The sequence below is a fragment of the Primulina tabacum genome, chromosome 10, assembly GCF_025594145.1.
Source record: "Primulina tabacum isolate GXHZ01 chromosome 10, ASM2559414v2, whole genome shotgun sequence".
Lineage (NCBI taxonomy): Eukaryota > Viridiplantae > Streptophyta > Magnoliopsida > Lamiales > Gesneriaceae > Primulina > Primulina tabacum.
In genome coordinates this window covers 40,673,700-40,685,766 of record NC_134559.1, presented here as the reverse complement: position 1 = coordinate 40,685,766, position 12,067 = coordinate 40,673,700, and the positions used below count along the sequence as shown (strand labels likewise).

Below are 12,067 nucleotides of genomic sequence, written 5' to 3'. Positions count from 1 at the left end.
CAACAAAAATCGATAAATGTTCCCAGAAAATAGAAAAAAAATAAGAAGAAGAAATAACGAATGTAAAGCTATTATTATGCCTGGGATACGATAAATGGAACGGAATCGAATTTCGAACTTCCTAAGCGGATTTCTCGAGGAAACGAAAGCTTAACAGAAGCGTTAAATCGCAAAGTAGAGGGTCTTAGAGAATGATGCGGCGAAAATCTCGTGCAGCTCATTGCGTAGTAATGAGTCTCGTCCAGTTTGCCCATTTACAATCAAATGAGCCTACTAATTTGTCAAATCCGGCAAGTGCCGAGCTACTTCATTTCACATGTCTTAATCTGGTCCCGATCAGAATCAGATGATTTGGAGCACGAAATCGGCTGTCAACAAGTAGCAAAAAGTAGAACACAGCGGAAAAAGGGTGCAACACGAGGACTCTTCCCATGGGGTGCACCCATCCATAGTAACTTGCTCTTCGTCCCAAGCACGCTTAACTTCGGAGTTCTGATGGGATCCGGTGCATTAGTGCTGGTATGATCGCACCAGAATTGAGTGGGATGTTATTCTTATATCCCTCGAGTACGTGTGGAAGCGGGCGGCGATGGACAACACGCGGCACTGCTCTCGCCCAATCATAACCACGAAGTTAAGCGTTCTGGCGCGATGGCAGAGCTAGGATGGGTGACCTCCCTGGGAAGACCTCGTGTCGCGATCGGTTACGTAAATTATGGATAAAACAGTCGAAATAATTGTTTTTAATGAGTTAACCGTCTCCGAGTATCTGCGTCATACCCTTCCGCACAGAACCGTCACACGACAACAAAAATCGATAAATGTTCCCAGAAATTAGAAAAAAAATAAGAAGAAGGAAATAACGAATGTAAAGCTATTATTAAGTCTGGGATACGATAAAATGGAACCGAAATCGAATTTCGAACTTCCTAAGAGGATTCTCGAGGAAACGAAGCTTAACAGAAGCGGTAAATCGCAAATTAGAGGGTCTTAGAGAAGGAATTCGGCTAAAATCTCGTCAGCTCATTGCGTAGTAATGAGTCTCGTCCGTTTGCCCGTTTACAATCAAATTAGCCTACAATTTTGTCCAAATCCGGCAGTGCCCGAGCTACTTTCATTTCACATGTCTTATCTGGTCCCGATCGATATTCAGATGATTTGAGCCGAAAATCGTCTGTCACCAAGTAATCAAAAATAGAAAAACACGAATTAAGGTGCAAAACGAGGACTTCCCAGGGGTGACCCATCCTAGTACTGCTCTAGTCCAAGCACGCTTAACTTCGGAGTTCTGATGGAATCCGGTGCATTAGTGCTGGTATGATCGCACCCGACATTGAGTGGGATGTTTATTCTTATATCCCTCGAGTACGTGTGGAGCGGGCGGCGATGGACAACACGCGGCACTGCTCTCGCCCAATCATAACCATGAAGTTAAGCGTTCTGGCGCGATGGTAGAGCTAGGATGGGTGACCTCCCTGGGAAGACCTCGTGTCGCGACCGGTTACGTAAATTATGGTTAAAACAGTCGAAATAATTTTTTTTAATGAGTTAACCGTCTCCGGAGTAATCTGCGTCATACCCTTCCGCACAGAACCGGCTCACGACAACAAAAATCGATCAATGTTCCCAGAAAATAGAAAAAAAATTATGAAGAAGGAAATAACGAATGTAAAGCTATTATTATGCCTGGGATACGATAAAATGGAACCGGAATCGAATTTCGAACTTCCTAAGCGGATTTCTCGAGGAAACGAAAGCTTAACAGAAGCGGTAAATCGCAAATTAGAGGGTCTTAGAGAAGGAATTCGGCTAAAATCTCGTCAGCTCATTGCGTAGTAATGAGTCTAGTCCGTTTGCCCGTTTACAATCAAATTAGCCTACAATTTTGTCCAAATCCGGCAGTGCCCGAGCTACTTTCATTTCACATGTCTTATCTGGTCCCGATCGAGATTCAGATGATTTGAGCCGAAAATCGTCTATCAACAAGTAATCAAAAATAGAAAAACACGAAAAGGTGTGCAACACGAGGACATCCCAGGGGGTCACCCATCCAAGTACTGCTCTCGCACAAGCACGCTTAACTTCGGAGTTCTGATGGGATCCGGTGCATTAGTGCTGGTATGATCGCACCCGACATTGAGTGGGATGTTTATTCTTATATCCCTCGAGTACGTGTGGAGCGGGCGGCGATGGACAACACGCGGCACTGCTCTCGCCCAATCATAACCATGAAGTTAAGCGTTCTAGCTCGATGGCAGAGCTAGGATGGGTGACCTCCTGGGAAGACCTCGTGTCGCGATCGTTACGTAAATTATGGATAAAACAGTCGAAATAATTGTTTTTAATGAGTTAACCGTCTCCGGAGTAATCTGCTTCATACCCTTCCGCACAGAACCGGCTCACGACAACAAAAATCGATAAATGTTCCCAGAAAATAGAAAAAAAAATAAGAAGAAGGAAATAACGAATGTAAAGCTATTATTATGCCTGGGATACGATAAAATGGAACCGGAATCGAATTTCGAACTTCCTAAGAGGATTTCTCGAGGAAACGAAAGCTTAACAGAAGCGTTAAATCGCAAATTAGAGGGTCTTAGAGAAGGACTTCGGCTAAAATCTCGTCAACTCATTGCGTAGTAATGAGTCTCGTCCGTTTGCTCGTTTACAATCTAATAAGCCTACAATTTTGTCCAAATCCGGCAGTGCCCGAGCTACTTTCATTTCACATGTTTTATCTGGTCCCGATCGAGATTCAGATTATTTGAGCCGAAAATCGTCTGTCAACAAGTAATCAAAAATAGAAAAACACGAAAAGGGGTGCAACACGAGGACTTCCAAGGAGGTCACCCATCCTAGTACTGCTCTCGCCCAAGCACGCTTAACTTCGGAGTTCTGATGGGATCCGGTACATTAGTGCTGGTATGATCGCACACGACATTTAGTGGGATGTTTATTCTTATATCCCTCGAGTACGTGTGGAGTGGGCGGCGATGGACAACACGCGGCACTGCTCTCGCCCAATCATAACCATGAAGTTAAGCGTTCTGGCGCGATGGCAGAGCTAGGATGGGTGACCTCCCTGGGAAGACCTCGTGTCGCGATCGTTTACGTAAATTATGGATAAAACAGTCGAAATAATTATTTTTAATGAGTTAACCGTCTCCGGAGTAATCTGCGTCATACCCTTCCGCACAGAACCGGCTCACGACAACAAAACTCGATAAATGTTCCCAGAAAATAGAAAAAAAAATAAGAATAAGAAAATAACGAATGTAAAGCTATTATTATGCTTGGGATACGATAAAATGGAACCAGAATCGATTTTCGAACTTCCTAAGCGGATTTCTCGAGGAAACGAAAGCTTAACAGAAGCGTTAAATCGCAAATTAGAGGGTCATAGAGAAGGAATTCGGGCTAAAATCTCGTCAGCTCATTGCGTAGTATGAGTCTCGTCCGTTTGCCCGTTTACAATCAAATTAGCCTACAATTTTGTCCAAATCTGGCAGTGCCCGAGCTACTTTTCATTTCACATGTCTTATCTGGTCCTGATCGAGATTCAGATGATTTGAGCCGAAAATCGTCTGTCAACAAGTAATCAAAAATAGAAAAACACGAAAAGGGGTGCAACACGAGGACTTCCCAAGGGGTCACCCATCCTCGTACTACTCTCGCCAAAGCACGCTTAACTTCGGAGTTCTGATGGGATTCCGATGCATTATTGCTGGTATGATCGCACCGAACAAGAGTGGGATGTTTATTCTTATATCCCTTGAGTACGTGTGGAGCAGGCGGCGATGGACAACACGCGGCACTGCTCTCGCCCAATCATAACCATGAAGTTAAGCGTTCTGGCGCGATGGCAGAGCTAGGATGGGTGACCTCCCTGGAAAGACCTCGTTTTGCGATCGGTTACGTAAATTATGGTTAAAAAAGTCGAAATAATTGTTTTTAATGAGTTAACCGTCTCCGAAGTAATCTGCGTCATACCCTTTCGCACAGAACCGGCTCACGACAACAAAAATCGATAAATGTTCCCAGAAAATAGAAAAAAAATAAGAAGAAGGAAATAACGAATGTAAAGCTATTATTATGCCTGGGATACGATAAAATGGAACCGGAATCGAATTTTGAACTTCCTAATCGGATTTCTCGAGGAAACGAAAGCTTAACAGAAGCGTTAAATCGCAAATTAGAGGGTCTTATAGAAAGAATTCGGCTAAAATCTCGTCAACTCATTGCGTAGTAATGAGTCTCGTCTGTTTGCCCGTTTACAATCAAATTAGCCTACAATTTTGTCCAAATTCGGCAGTGCCCGGGCTACTTTCATTTCACATGTCTTATCTCGTCCCGATCGAGATTCAGATGATTTGAGCCGAAAATCGTCTGTCAACAAGTAATCAAAAATGAAAAACACTAAAAAGGGAGCAACACGAGGACTTCCCAAGGGGTCACCCATCCTAGTACTGCTCTCGCCCAAGCACGCTTAACTTCGGAGTTCCGATGGGATCCGGTGCATTAGTGCTGGTATGATCGCACCCGACATTGAGTGGGATGTTTATTCTTATATCCCTCGAGTACGTGTGGAGCGGGCGGCGATGGACAACATGCGGCACTGCTCTCGCCCAATCATAACCACGAAGTTAAGCATTCTGGGGCGATGGCAGAGCTAGGATGGGTGACCTCTCTGGGAAGACCTCGTGTCGCGATCGTTTACGTAAATTATGGATAAAACAGTCTAAATAATTGTTTTTAATTAGTTAACCGTCTCCGGAGTAATCTGCGTTATACCCTTCCGCACAGAACCGGCTGACGACAACAAAAATCGATAAATGTTCCCAGAAAATAGAATAAAAATAAGAAGAAGGAAATAACGAATGTAAAGCTATTATTAAGTCTGGGATACGATAAAATGGAACCGAAATCGAATTTCGAACTTCCTAAGCGGATTTCTCGAGGAAACGAAAGCTTAACAGAAGCGGTAAATCGCAAATTAGAGGGTCTTAGAGAAAGAATTCGACTAAAATCTCGTCAGCTCATTGCGTAGTAATGATTCTCGTCCGTTTGCCCGTTTACAATAAAATTAGCCTACAATTTTGTCCAAATCCGGCAGTGCCCGAGCTACTTTCATTTCACATGTCTTATCTGGTCCCGATCGATATTCAGATGATTTGAGCCGAAAATCGTCTGTCACCAAGTAATCAAAAATAGAAAAACACGAAAAAAGGTGCAAAACGAGGACTTCCCAGGGGGTGACCCATCCTAGTACTGCTCTAGTCCAAGCACGCTTAAGTTCAGAGTTCTGATGGAATCGGTGCATTAGTGCTGGTATGATCGCACCCGACATTGAGTGGGATGTTTATTCTTATATCCCTCGAGTACGTGTGGAGCGGGCGGCGATGGACAACACGCGGCACTGCTCTCGCCCAATCATAACCATGAAGTTAAGCGTTCTGGCGCGATGGTAGAGCTAGGATGGGTGACTCCCTGGGAAGACCTCGTGTCGCGACCGGTTACGTAAATTATGGTTAAAACAGTCGAAATAATTTTTTTAATGAGTTAACCTTCTCCGGAGTAATCTGCGTCATACCCTTCCGCACAGAACCGGCTCACGACAACAAAAATCGATAAATGTTCCCAGAAAATAGAAAAAAAATATGAAGAAGGAAATAACGAATGTAAAGCTATTATTATGCCTGGGATACGATAAAATGGAACCGGAATCGAATTTCGAACTTCCTAAGCGGATTTCTCGAGGAAACGAAAGCTTAACAGAAGCGGTAAATCGCAAATTAGAGGGTCTTAGAGAAGGAATTCGGCTAAAATCTCGTCAGCTCATTGCGTAGTAATGAGTCTAGTCCGTTTGCCCGTTTACAATCAAATTAGCCTACAATTTTGTCCAAATCCGGCAGTGCCCGAGCTACTTTCATTTCACATGTCTTATCTGGTCCCTGATCGAGATTCAGATGATTTGAGCCGAAAATCGTCTATCAACAAGTAATCAAAAATAGAAAAACACGAAAAGGTGTGCAACACGAGGACATCTCAGGGGATCACCCATCCAAGTACTGCTCTCGCACAAGCACGCTTAACTTCGGAGTTCTGATGGGATCCGGTGCATTAGTGCTGGTATGATCGCACCCGACATTGAGTGGGATGTTTATTCTTATATCCCTCGAGTACGTGTGGAGCGGGCGGCGATGGACAACACGCGGCACTGCTCTCGCCCAATCATAACCATGAAGTTAAGCGTTCTAGCGCGATGGCAGAGCTAGGATGGGTGACCTCCCTGGGAAGACCTCGTGTCGCGATCTTTTACGTAAATTATGGATAAAACAGTCGAAATAATTGTTTTTAATGAGTTAACCGTCTCCGGAGTAATCTGCGTCATACCCTTCCGCACAGAACCGGCTCACGACAACAAAAATCGATAAATGTTCACAGAAAATAGAAAAAAAAATAAGAAGAAGGAAATAACGAATGTAAAGCTATTATTATGCCTGGGATACGATAAAATGGAACCGGAATCGAATTTCGAACTTCCTAAGCGGATTTCTCGAGGAAACGAAAGCTTAACAGAAGCGTTAAATCGCAAATTAGAGGGTCTTAGAGAAGGAATTCGGCTAAAATCTCGTCAGCTCATTGCGTAGTAATGAGTCTCGTCCGTTTGCTCGTTTACAATCTAATTAGCCTACAATTTTGTCCAAATCCGGCAGTGCCCGAGCTACTTTCATTTCACATGTTTTATCTGGTCCCGATCGAGATTCAGATGATTTGAGCCGAAAATCGTCTGTCAACAAGTAATCAAAAATAGAAAAACCAGAAAAGGGGTGCAACACGAGGACTTCCAAGGAGGTCACCCAACCTAGTACTGCTCTCGCCCAAGCACGCTTAACTTCGGAGTTCTGATGGGATCCGGTGCATTAATGCTGGTATGATCGCACACGACATTGAGTGGGATGTTTATTCTTATATCCCTCGAGTACGTGTGGAGCAAGCGGCGATGGACAACACGCGGCACTGCTCTCGCCCAATCATAACCATGAAGTTAAGCGTTCTGGCGCAATGGCAGAGGTAGGATGGGTGACCTCCCTGGGAAGACCTCGTGTCGCGACCGTTTACGTAAATTATGGATAAAACAGTCGAAATAATTGTTTTTAATGAGTTAACCGTCTCCGGAGTAATCTGCGTCATACCCTTTCGCACAGAACCGGCTCACGACAACAAAAATCGATAAATGTTCCCAGAAAATAGAAAAAAAAATAAGAAGAAGAAAATAGCGAATGTAAATCTATTAGTATGCCTGGGATACGATAAAATGGAACCGGAATCGAATTTCGAACTTCCTAAGCGGATTTCTCGAGGAAACGAAAGCTTAACAGAAGCGATAAATCGCAAATTAGAGGGTCTTAGAGAAGGAATTTAGCAAAAATATTGCCAGCTCATTGCGAAGTAATGAGTCTCGTCCGTTTGCCCGTTTACAATCAAATTAGCCTACAATTTTAACCAAATCCGGCTGTGCCCGAGCTACGTTGATTTCACATGTCTTATTTGGTCCCGATCGAGATTCAGATGATTTGAGCCGAAAATCTTCTGTCAACAAGTAATCAAAAATAGAAAAACACGAAAAGGCGTGCAAACAAGAGGACTTCCTAGGGGGTCACCCATCCTAGTACAGCTCTCGCCCAAGCACGCTTAACTTCCGAGTTCTGATGGGATCCAGTGCATTAGTGCTGGTATGATCGCACACGACATTGAGTGGGATGTTTATTCTTATATCCCTCGAGTACGTGTGGAGCAAGCGGCGATGGACAACACACGGCACTGCTCTCGCCCAATCATAACCATGAAGTTAAGCGTTCTGGCGCAATGGCAGAGGTAGGATGGGTGACCTCCCTGGGAAGACCTCGTGTCGCGACCGTTTACGTAAATTATGGATAAAACAGTCGAAATAATTGTTTTTAATGAGTTAACCGTCTCCGGAGTAATCTGCGTCATACCCTTTCGCACAGAACCGGCTCACGACAACAAAAATCGATAAATGTTCCCAGAAAATAGAAAAAAAAATAAGAAGAAGGAAATAACGAATGTAAAGCTATTATTATGCCTGGGATACGAAAAAATAGAACCGGAATCGAATTTCGAACTTCCTAAGCGGATTTATCGAGGAAACGGAAGCTTAACAGAAGCGGAAAATCGCAAATTTGAGGGTCTTAGAGAAGGAATTTAGCTAAAATATCGCCAGCTCATTGCGAAGTAATGAGTCTCGTCCGTTTGCCCGTTTACAATCAAATTAGCCTATAATTTTGTCCAAATCCGGCAGTGCCCGAGCTACGTTGATTTCACATGTCTTATCCGGTCCCGATCGAGATTCAGATGATTTGAGCTGAAAATCGTCTGTCAACAAGTAATCAAAAATAGAAAAACACGAAAATGGATGCAACACAAGGACTTCCCAAGGGGTCACCCATCCTAGTACTGCTCTCTCCCAAGCACGCTTAACTTCGGAGTTCTGATGGGATCTGGTGCATTAGTGCTGGTATGATCGCACCCGACATTGAGTGGGTTGTTTATTCTTATATTCCTCGAGTACGTGTGGAACGGGCGGCGAGGAACAACACTTGGCACTGCTCTCGCCCAATCAGAACCATGAAGTAAAGCGTTCTGGCGCGATGGCAGAGCTAGGATGGGTGACCTCCCTGGGAAGACCTCGTGTCGCGACTGTTTACGTAAATTATGGCTAAAACAGTCGAAATAATTGTTTTTAATGAGTTAACTTTCTCCGGAGTAATCTGCGTCATACCCTTCCGCACAAAGCCGGCTCACGACAACAAAAATCGATAAATGTCCCCAGAAAATAGAAAAAAAAATAAGAAGAAGAAAATAACGTATGTAAAGCTAGTATTATGCTTGGGATACGATAAAATGGAACCAGAATCGATTTTCGAACTTCCTAAGCGGATTTCTCGAGGAAACGAAAGCTTAACAGAAGCGTTAAATCGGAAATTAGAGGGTCATAGAGAAGGAATTCGGGTAAAATATCGTCAGCTCATTGCGTAGTAATGAGTCTCGTCCGTTTGCCCGTTTACAATCAAATTAGCCTACAATTTTGTCCAAACCCGGCAGTGCCCAAGCTACTTTCATTTCACATGTCTTATCTGGTCCCGATCGAGATTCAGATGATTTGAGGCGAAAATCGTCTGTCAACAAGTAATCAAAAATAGAAAAACACGAAAAGGGGTGCAACACGAGGACTTCCCAGGGGGTCACCCATCCTAGTACTGCTCTCGCCCAAGCAAGCTTAACTTCGGAGTTCTGATGGGATCCGATGCATTAGTGCTGTTTTGATCGCACTCGATATTGATTAGGATGTTTATTCTTATATCCCTCGAGTACGTGTGGTGCGGGCGGCGATGGACAAAATGCGGCACTGCTCTCGCCCAATCAGAACCATGAAGTTAAGCGTTCTGGCGCGATGGCAGAGCTAGGATGGGTGACCTCCCTGGTAAGTCCTCGTGTCGCGACCGTTTACGTAAATTATGGCTAAAACAGTCGAAATAATTGTTTTTAATGAGTTAACCGTCTCTGGAGTAATCTGCGTCATACCCTTCCGCACAGAACCGGCTCACAACAACATAAATCGATAAATGTTCCCAAAAAATAGAAAAAAATTAAGAAGAAGAAAATAGCGAAGCTAAAGCTATTATTATGCTTGGGATATGATAAAAAGAAACTGGAATCGAATTTCAAACTTCCTAAGTGGATTTTTTCGAGGAAACGGAAGCTTAACAGAAGCGGTAAATCGGAAATTAGAGGGTCTTAAAGAAGGAATTCGGCAAAAATCTCGCCAGCTCATTGCGAAACAATGAGTCTCGTTCGTTTGCCCGTTGACAATCAAATTAGCCTACAATTTTGTCCAAATCCGTCAGTGCCCGAGCTACGTTGGTTTCACATGTCTTATCTGGTCCCGATCGAGATTCAGATGATTTGAGCCGAAAATCGTCTGTCAACAAATAATCAAAAATAGAAAAACACGAAAAGAGGTGCAACACGAGGACTTCCCAGGGAGTCGCCCCTTCTAGTACTGGTCTCGCCCAAGCACTCTTAACTTCGGAGTTCTGATGGGATCCGGTGCATTAGTGCTGGTATGATCGCTGCCGACATTGAGTGGGATGTTTATTCTTATATGCCCTCGAGTACGTGTGGAGCGGGCGGCGATGGACAACACGCGGCACTGCTCTCGCCCAATCAGAACCATGAAGTTAAGCGTTCTGGCGCGATGGCAGAGCTAGGATGGGTGACCTCCTTGAGAAGTCTTCGTGTCGCGACCGTTTAAGGAAATTATGGATAAAACAGTCGAAATAATTGTTTTTAATGAGTTAACCGTCTCCGGAGTAATCTGCGTCATACCCTTCCGCACAGAACAGGCTCATGACAACAAAAATCGCTAAATATTCCCAAAAAATAGAAAAAAAATGGGAAGAAGAAAATATCGAATGTAAAGCTATTATTATGCCTGAGATACGATAAAATGGAACCAAAATCGAATTTCAAACTTCCTAAGTGGATTTCTCGAGGAAACAGAAGCGGTAAATCGCAAATTACAGGGTCTTAGAAAAAGAATTCGGATAAAATCTCGCCGCCTCATTGCGCAGTAATGAGTCTCGTTCGTTTGCCCGTTTACAATCAAATTAGCCTACAATTTTGTCCAAATCTAGCAGTGCACGAGCTACGTTGATTTCACATGTCTTATGTGGTCCCGATCGAGATTTAGATGATTTGAGCCGAAAATCATCTGTGAACAAGTAATCAATCAAAAATTTAAAAACACGAAAAGGGGTGCAACACGAGAACTTCCCAGGGGGTCACCTAACCTAGTACTGCTCTCGCCCAAGCACGCTTAACTTCGGAGTTCCGATGGGATCCGGTGCATTAGTGATGGTATGATCACACCCGATATTGAGTGGGATGTTTATTCTAATATCCCTTTTGTACGTGTGGAGCGGGCGGCGATGGACAACACGCGGCACTGTTCTCGCCCAATTAGAACCAAGAAGTTAAGCGTTCTAGCGCGATGGCAGAGCTAGGATGAATTACCTCCCTGGGAAGTCCTCGTGTCGCGATCGTTTACGTAAATTATAGCTAAAACAGTCGAAATAATTGTTTTTAATGAGTCAATAGTCTCCGGAGTAATCTGCTTCATACACTTCCGGATAGAACCGGCTCACGACAACAAAAATCGCTAAATGTTCCCAGAAAATAGAAAAAAAAATAAGAAGGAGAAAAGAGCGAATGTAAAGCTATTATTATGCCTGGGATACGATAAAATGGAACCGGAATCGAATTTCAAACTTTCTAAACGGATTTTTTGAGAAAACAGAAGCGGAAAATCGCAAATTAGAGTGTCTTAGAGAAAGAATTCGGCTAAAATCTCGCCAGCTCATTGCGGAGTAATGAGTCTCGTTCATTTGCCTGTTTACAATCAAATTAGGCTACAATTTTTCAGAATCCGGCAGTGCCCGAGCTACGTTGATTTCACATGTCTTATCTGGTCCCGATCGTGATTCAGATGATTTGAGCCGAAAATCGTCTGTAAACAAGTAATCAAAAATAGAAAAACACGAAAAGGGGTGCAACACGAGGACTTCCAAGGGGGTCACCCGTCCTAGTACTGCTATCGCCCAAGCACGCTTAACCTCGGAGTTCCGATGGGATCCGGTGTATTAGTGCTGGTATGATCGCACCCGACATTGAGTGGGATGTTTATTCTTATATCCCTCGAGTACGTGTGGAGCGTGCGGCGATGGACAACACGCAGCACTGCTCTCGCCCAATCAGAACCATGAAGTTAAGCGTTCTGGCGAACCGGAATCAAATTTCGAACTTCCTAAGCGGATTTCTCGAGGAAACGGAAGCTTAACAGAAGCGGAAAATCGCAAATTAGAGGGTCTTAGAGAAGGAATTCGGCTAAAATCTCGCCAGCTTATTGCGGAGTAATGAGTAACGTTCGTTTGCCCGTTTACAATCAAATTAGGCTACAATTTTGTCCAAATCCGGCAGTGCCCGGGCT

General features: G+C 43.9%; 13 non-coding genes and 2 pseudogenes across 13 annotated transcripts; all 15 read right to left on the bottom strand.

The window, feature by feature from the left end:
* Positions 1-406: 406 nt before the first annotated feature.
* On the bottom strand, positions 407-533 carry LOC142512738 (5S ribosomal RNA; annotated as a pseudogene).
* A 678-nt stretch (positions 534-1,211) lies between these two features.
* Positions 1,212-1,329, bottom strand: LOC142508648 (5S ribosomal RNA). Its single transcript, XR_012806854.1, has one exon. It is a non-coding gene; the product is annotated as a 5S ribosomal RNA (ribosomal RNA).
* A 684-nt stretch (positions 1,330-2,013) lies between these two features.
* Positions 2,014-2,132, bottom strand: LOC142516104 (5S ribosomal RNA). The gene has a single exon (XR_012811917.1). It is a non-coding gene; the product is annotated as a 5S ribosomal RNA (ribosomal RNA).
* Positions 2,133-2,814: 682 nt separating this feature from the next.
* Positions 2,815-2,933, bottom strand: LOC142513110 (5S ribosomal RNA). Its single transcript, XR_012809073.1, has one exon. It is a non-coding gene; the product is annotated as a 5S ribosomal RNA (ribosomal RNA).
* Positions 2,934-3,618: 685 nt separating this feature from the next.
* On the bottom strand, positions 3,619-3,738 carry LOC142509860 (5S ribosomal RNA). Its single transcript, XR_012808008.1, has one exon. It is a non-coding gene; the product is annotated as a 5S ribosomal RNA (ribosomal RNA).
* Positions 3,739-4,419: 681 nt separating this feature from the next.
* LOC142512945 (5S ribosomal RNA) lies at positions 4,420-4,538 on the bottom strand. Its single transcript, XR_012808918.1, has one exon. It is a non-coding gene; the product is annotated as a 5S ribosomal RNA (ribosomal RNA).
* Positions 4,539-5,221: 683 nt separating this feature from the next.
* On the bottom strand, positions 5,222-5,339 carry LOC142511896 (5S ribosomal RNA; annotated as a pseudogene).
* Positions 5,340-6,021: 682 nt separating this feature from the next.
* LOC142506727 (5S ribosomal RNA) lies at positions 6,022-6,140 on the bottom strand. Its single transcript, XR_012805009.1, has one exon. It is a non-coding gene; the product is annotated as a 5S ribosomal RNA (ribosomal RNA).
* Positions 6,141-6,824: 684 nt separating this feature from the next.
* LOC142513443 (5S ribosomal RNA) lies at positions 6,825-6,943 on the bottom strand. Its single transcript, XR_012809390.1, has one exon. It is a non-coding gene; the product is annotated as a 5S ribosomal RNA (ribosomal RNA).
* Positions 6,944-7,627: 684 nt separating this feature from the next.
* LOC142508713 (5S ribosomal RNA) lies at positions 7,628-7,747 on the bottom strand. The gene has a single exon (XR_012806917.1). It is a non-coding gene; the product is annotated as a 5S ribosomal RNA (ribosomal RNA).
* A 684-nt stretch (positions 7,748-8,431) lies between these two features.
* On the bottom strand, positions 8,432-8,550 carry LOC142515989 (5S ribosomal RNA). The gene has a single exon (XR_012811808.1). It is a non-coding gene; the product is annotated as a 5S ribosomal RNA (ribosomal RNA).
* Positions 8,551-9,234: 684 nt separating this feature from the next.
* LOC142506997 (5S ribosomal RNA) lies at positions 9,235-9,353 on the bottom strand. Its single transcript, XR_012805266.1, has one exon. It is a non-coding gene; the product is annotated as a 5S ribosomal RNA (ribosomal RNA).
* A 684-nt stretch (positions 9,354-10,037) lies between these two features.
* LOC142507162 (5S ribosomal RNA) lies at positions 10,038-10,156 on the bottom strand. The gene has a single exon (XR_012805424.1). It is a non-coding gene; the product is annotated as a 5S ribosomal RNA (ribosomal RNA).
* A 677-nt stretch (positions 10,157-10,833) lies between these two features.
* Positions 10,834-10,952, bottom strand: LOC142515808 (5S ribosomal RNA). The gene has a single exon (XR_012811633.1). It is a non-coding gene; the product is annotated as a 5S ribosomal RNA (ribosomal RNA).
* Positions 10,953-11,624: 672 nt separating this feature from the next.
* Positions 11,625-11,743, bottom strand: LOC142506273 (5S ribosomal RNA). The gene has a single exon (XR_012804569.1). It is a non-coding gene; the product is annotated as a 5S ribosomal RNA (ribosomal RNA).
* Positions 11,744-12,067: the final 324 nt, after the last annotated feature.